Source organism: Lolium perenne, chromosome 1, assembly GCF_019359855.2.
Source record: "Lolium perenne isolate Kyuss_39 chromosome 1, Kyuss_2.0, whole genome shotgun sequence".
NCBI classification, from domain to species: Eukaryota; Viridiplantae; Streptophyta; class Magnoliopsida; order Poales; family Poaceae; genus Lolium; species Lolium perenne.
This window is the reverse complement of record NC_067244.2, coordinates 160,377,433-160,383,806: the sequence shown is the minus strand read 5'-3', so window position 1 is coordinate 160,383,806 and position 6,374 is coordinate 160,377,433. Positions and strand designations below refer to the sequence as shown.

At 46.1% G+C, this 6,374-nt stretch overlaps 1 long non-coding RNA gene across 1 annotated transcript; it reads right to left on the bottom strand.

Annotated features, from left to right (window-relative positions):
• Positions 1–601: 601 nt before the first annotated feature.
• On the bottom strand, positions 602–1,608 carry LOC139830713 (uncharacterized). The gene is made up of 3 exons (XR_011744002.1): positions 1,386–1,608; positions 856–1,291; positions 602–733 (listed from the first exon to the last, which is right to left on the bottom strand). It is a non-coding gene; the product is annotated as an uncharacterized lncRNA (long non-coding RNA).
• Between the last annotated feature and the right edge of the window lie 4,766 nt (positions 1,609–6,374).

Genomic DNA, 6,374 nt, shown 5'->3' with positions numbered 1-6,374 from the left:
AAGCAGAGGCTCTCCATCCAGGGGCTCCTCAGCTGCGTCAGGAATGGGTCATCTGTCAATGTTCATCTGTCAATGCTGGTTAGGAGGAGGGTCTCACCTGTTTCTGCAGTTGGGAGCTCCTTTCCCTGGATAGGATCATGCAACTGCAATAGACTGCTCCCATCATAGCCAGTACCAAATATGCCACTTGTATCTTCGCTACTCCAGCATCAACTAACCTGCGCTGATCCAGCATATCTTTTCCAGTGATACCGCCAGTTATCTTCAAGGATGCCACGGCCTCCCTACACATTTCAGTTTGAACTGTGAATATCATGTCTGTAGGCTGCTCTAAGGGAATATCATGTCATTGAATCTTAGTTTGGCCAAAAAAAAAAGAGAACTTCAACTGTAAATTGGCAGGACCCAATAATCTACAAGTTGCACCTGGCAGCACCCAATAAATTGGCACCAAAATCACACAAACACTACCATGACTGAATATATCAACATAAACAATACATAAGCAATCCATACTACTCCTTACTAGCCTTCCTTACCTGCTCTGCTGCTTCTGGTTGCCATTACTACCATGGTAAAACTGACCTGTATATTTAAACAAGCAAAAGATGACACCACAGAAGAAGGTTGGTCCAGGAGCTCGGAGCCCTTGAGCACATACTCGCCGTCTGTGGCCGGGAGGACGAGGTCATCCTCGGCGAGGTCGTGCCACATGAACCCGTTCTTGTAGCTCCTGAAAAACGTGCACATCTTCTTGTCAGGCTCACCAAAATTCAGAGAACTCAAAATTTGAGGTCGTCAAGGGCATGAGTAAACCGCATACAGTGAGCTCGTCAAGGACATGAGTGGACATACCCAAGTCACCGAGCGATAATTCCTCGGAGCTAGAGAGACCAACCTGCGTGCACTGCTTCGCATTGTGTCCAAACAATCCACAGTTAAAGCAAGTTTCCAATATAGTTTCCCCGGGATCAAAGTATCTTGGTATCCGCTGATCATAAGCAGAAACAGCATAACTACCAGGTTACCACGTTGTTGGACACAGGGACACCGACGCCATCTTCTGCTTGTGATCTGCATCAAAGGAAGTAACAATCAGTATAAAATCCTGCAGACCATGTAATCATGTAATGCTTAGTTTAGGTAGCTGCCATGAATCACTATTATCATGCCAGAATCTCGATGTAAAGCAGATGTTCATGCAATGGACAGTAAGGTAACAATCATATTAGTTGTCGTGCTTTTTGCGGCGATGTTGGTGTGCTTCTCCACTAACTGCTCCTCCTCATACCTGAAGTGGAACAAGAAGATTAGATGAGCTTACACAATACTAACCATCAGTAGTATGCTACAGTCATGCTTATAATATGGAACATTGTACTGACATGGATTTCTTTTCTGCAGCTGGTCCATAATACGCGAAAATGGTCCTGCTCATTGATATCAACTCAACTCCTCCAGAAGTGGAGGATGATGTAGGGAGGGTTCTGGATCTGAACTTCAGTCCACATACTCCAGAAGAACAAGAACAAGCTGCTCAGCCAGGTCACATTCCAGACGAACAAGAACAAGAACAAGCTGTGGAGCTAGACCAGAATCCAGAACAAGAACAAGCTGCGGAGCTAGACCAGAATCCAGAAGAAGAACGTAATTTGCAGCGGCGCCGTAAAGATGTGCCAGAGAGAAGCAAATTTGCCTCATATATTGCATTGAAAGCTTTAGGCAAAGATAGACCTGTTGTGAAGGCAGATAAAGAAAATGTGGCTCAACTCTTGGGAATAAGTCTTCGGTCAGTCGAGAAGGCATGGAAGAAGGCAATGGATCAAGAGGCCAGGAATGAAGTGGTTGATTTCTCCAATAATCGGAAGATGTGTGGAAGAAAGAGGAGAGAGCTTAATCTGGATGAAAGGGTTCCTCAAGTTCCATTGAACCAAAGGGGTACACTGAGGGCGCTGGCAAGGTCCCTTGGTGTCCCTTTCTCAACACTACAAAGACGGTTGGCATGGGGCGATTTAAGGCGCCATACTAATAGTCTGAAGCCATATCTATCTTTGGAAAATAGACTAAGAAGACTGCTATATTGCATCTCAATGATAGATGAACCATCAATAACAGATGCAAAGGTTATCTTCAAAATGATGGGGAACATAATGCATATGGATGAAAAATGGTTTGATATGACAAAGCGCAATCGAACATATTACCTAACTCCCGGAAGAACCGGATCCAGTTCGCACTATCCATAACCATAACAACATCGGTAAGGTGATGTTCCTAACTCTGGTTGCAAGACCAAGATTTGATGCACAAGGTAATATGACATTTGATGGAAAGGTCGGAATTTGGGCTTTTGTCATAGAGGATGTGGCCAAGTACAACTCAAAGTATCAAACAAAAGGCGATTTGATGCTAAAGAATCTCAATGTTACTAGAGAGGTGATGCGGGAATACCTCTGTGAGAAGGTAATTCCAGCAATTGTTGAAGTATGGCCCGACGATGGAGACGTGGGAACCATATGGATACAACAGGACAATGCAAGAACACATGTTCCGCCTGATGATCCTATTTTTCAAGCCACCGTAAAAGCTTCAGGATTGGATATTAGGTTGACTTTTCAACCTCCTAACTCCCCAGATGTGAATGTTCTGGATCTCTGCTTCTTCAGTTCAATCCAATCCTTGGCATTTGAGAGTGCACCTAATACTCTCAAAGAATTGATAGAATCAGTAGAACAAGCTTACGATGCATATGACGTGAATACACTTGCCAAAGTGTATGTCACCTTGCAGTCTGTCCTTGTGCAGATTATGAAAAACCAGGGTGGAAATACGTACAAGCTAATTCACATGGGCAAGGACAAAATGATAAAGGAGGGAAACTTGCCTGACACACTAGAGGTTGATAGCGAACTATATGAAGAAACCTTAAAGTTGATAGAGGAATATGAGAAGCAACTAAAGGAGGAAGAGGAGAAACAAATCAAGGCTACAGAAGCAAAGAAAGCATCAAAGAGAAAAGGAAGATCCCAAATAATTGTGGACGATGACACCATTATCGCAGCACCTAACTCTGGCTACCATTTCAGATCGAACCCAGGGTCAAACTGTAGGAGTTCAGACGGACTAAATTATGCTGGCAAACGGAACATCTGCAACGGCAAGCCTAATAAACAGTTGACTGAATTGAGCAGCAGCGAAGCGGGTAAGGAGGATCTGGACCTGGAACTCACGCTCGACGGCGTGGGCGGACTGGAGGATGGCCCCGGCGGGCTTCTTCCGGAGCACGTAGCGCCGGGTCTCGGTGGCGGAGGCGGCCCGGAGGCAGTAGGTGGGGTTGGACTGGCCGTGGCCGAACTGCGTGAGCGCCAGCGCGGGTGCCGGCGCGGGGAAGCCCTGGACGTGCGCGGCCGCGTAGCGCAGCAGCCAGGCTCGGGTGCTGCGCTGGGCAGCTGTCGGCCACGCGCGCGGCGACCGGCAGACCCTCCTCCTCCGGTGAGCTGGACGACGGCGACCGGCAGACCCTCCTCCTCCGGTGAGCTGGACGACGGCGCCGGCGAGGATTTGTGCAGCCGCCGTCGAAAAGAATCGAAATTGGATTGAAAAACATAGCCTTGATGAGCCTCGGCTAGGGTTTGTGGAGGGGCTGCGTAGCCAAGCTTCCAGGCCATGGGATCTACAAGGATCGACCGGAGATGGCCTGGGCGGTGGTCGCGCGGCGAAGTGGTGGGCGGAATCGACCGGAGTTGGCCTGGCGCCGGCGGCGGATGAAATGGGGAATGGGAGGCGAAGCTGGCTCACGAGGGACGAACTGATTTCCTCAGGTGAAAAAGTGCGGGGGCGTTTTCGTAAAATTACCCGCCCGCCCAGTTTTTCGGGTCGGAGGGAGTATATCATTTAACTGCACTCAAATTGAAAGTGTGTCTGGACTCTCATGTGCTTGCTGAATCCTGCTGAGGAGATATGGCGATGACAAACTTCTGGTTGGCTGAGAAGCTGCATTCTAGAGAGCATGGCGTGGCGACTCGAGGATGGCTCGGAGATGGCCGGCGGCTACTGCGACCAAGCGAACCAAACAGGAGATAATTAGAAGTCTGCTTGCAAATTACTTTAAGGTCTGCTTGTGAGGAAAGTTTCAATCGGGTACCTGGCAGCCTCGTGCCCATGCCCATCGAGTAGAGCTTCAAATCCATGGAAGAAATAGGAAAGACACAATATTAAAATAGGAAAGTATCTTCTCATACCATAGCTCCTGGACGTAATTACTGTAGGCGTGATTGATGATACTATAATTGCCTTGAGGCCTGATTTGGTGTGAAGTTAAATCGGATGAAGCGGAGACGTTAGATTAGATCGAACAGTCAGGATGTTCCCAATCTCCTTCACCAAACGCGTTCTATGACGTACGACCAACTGCAATATAATAGTAAAGATTATTAACATCATCATTTTCAGAATTAGTTTCCCAGAGATTTTCAATATCAAAAGTACTGTGCTCTTTCAAATCATGATCACTAATGTAGGTAAAGGGCATATGAAGATCATTGTACTCAGATTCATTATCATAATAATCATTAGGAGCAACATACGTACGGTTACCTATCGTTATCTCATACACGCGGGGATATGACGTTACCTCTTTCTCTTTATTCCCCTTCTTCTTCTTCTTCTTCTTCTTCTTCTTCTTCTTCTTCTTCTTCTTCTTCTTCGTTCCCTTCTTCTTCTTCTTCTTCTTCTTCTTCTTCTTCTCTTCCTTCTCCTCGTTCCTTTCTTTAGGAGGAAGAGGCTTGAAGGTAGGCTTCTCCACATAACCTGATTTATTTCCAGAAACAATAGAAGAAACTTGGGAGGATTCCTCCTTTTCATTAATAAGTTCAAAACACACAGCGGTCCTATCATATTTTGGCAAAGTGTCATCTTCTAAAATATTTTGTATGTAAGTATTTGTATGGCAATTATCAATGCAATAAGAAAAACACCCACGCAGGACATTGATACGTCTCCAACGTATCTATAATTTCTGATGTTCTATGCTTGTTTTATGACAATACCTACATGTTTTGTTCACACTTTATGATGATTTTATGCGTTTTCCGGAACTAACCTATTGACGAGATGCCGAAGTGCCAGTTCCTGTTTTCTGCTGTTTTTGGTTTCAGAAATCCTAGTAAGGAAATATTCTCGGAATTGGACGAAATCAACGCCCAGTATATTATATTTCAAGGAAGCTTCCAGAGCACCGAAGAGGGGCCAGAGGAGAGCCAGGTGGGCCCCACACGTGGTGGCGGCGCGGCCAAGGGGGGCGCCCCCCTGGTGTGTGGAGCCACCGTGGCCCTTCCGACTCCGACTATTCGCCTATTTAATCCTTCCTGACCTAAAACATCAAGACGAATAAGCCACGATACGGAAAACCTTCCAGAGCCGCCGCCATCGCGAAGCCAAGATTCGGGGGACAGAAGTCTCTGTTCCGGCACGCCGCCGGGACGGGGAATTTCCCCCGGAAGGCATCTCCATCCACACCACCGCCATCTTCATCACCGCTGCTGTCTCCCATGAGGAGGGAGTAGTTCTCCTTCGAGGCTAAGGGCTGTACCGGTAGCTATGTGGTTAATCTCTCTCCCATGTACTTCAATACAATGATCTCATGAGCTGCCTTACATGATTGAGATCCATACGATGAGCTTTGTAATCTAGATGTCGTTATGCTATTCAAGTGGATTTTACTTATGTGATCTCCGGAGACTCCTTGTCCCACGTGTGTAAAGGTGACAGTGTGTGCACCGTGTGGGTCTCTTAGGCTATATTTCACAGAATACTTGTTCACTGAGTTATGATTTGAGTTGGATGTCTCTATGAAATTGTGGTGTGTTAGTACCTCCTATGAATGCTCACAGTGACAGCATGTGGTGTTTATTAGTACTTGGGAATACATCTTTAAGGTTTGCCTACATGATGAATTAGAGTTTGTTATCTTGCCAGAGTAATTCAGAATAGCATAGTGAAGTGCTTATTTATATTCCATTATGATTGCAATGTTGAGGGTGTCCACTAATGAAAGTATGATCCCTAGGCCTTGTTTCCACACATCGAATCTCCGTTTATTTACTGTTCCACTGCATGTTTACTCGCTGCCATATTTTATTCAGATTGCTATTACCACTCATATACATTCATACTACTTGTATTTCACTATCTCTTCGCCGAACTAGTGCACCTATACATCTGACAAGTGTATTGGGTGTGTTGGGGACACAAGAGACTTCTTGTATCGTGATTGCAGGGTTGCTTGAGAGGGATATCTTTGACCTCTTCCTCCCTAAGTTCGATAAACCTTGGGTGATTCACTTAAGGGGAACTTGCTGCTGTTCTACAAACCT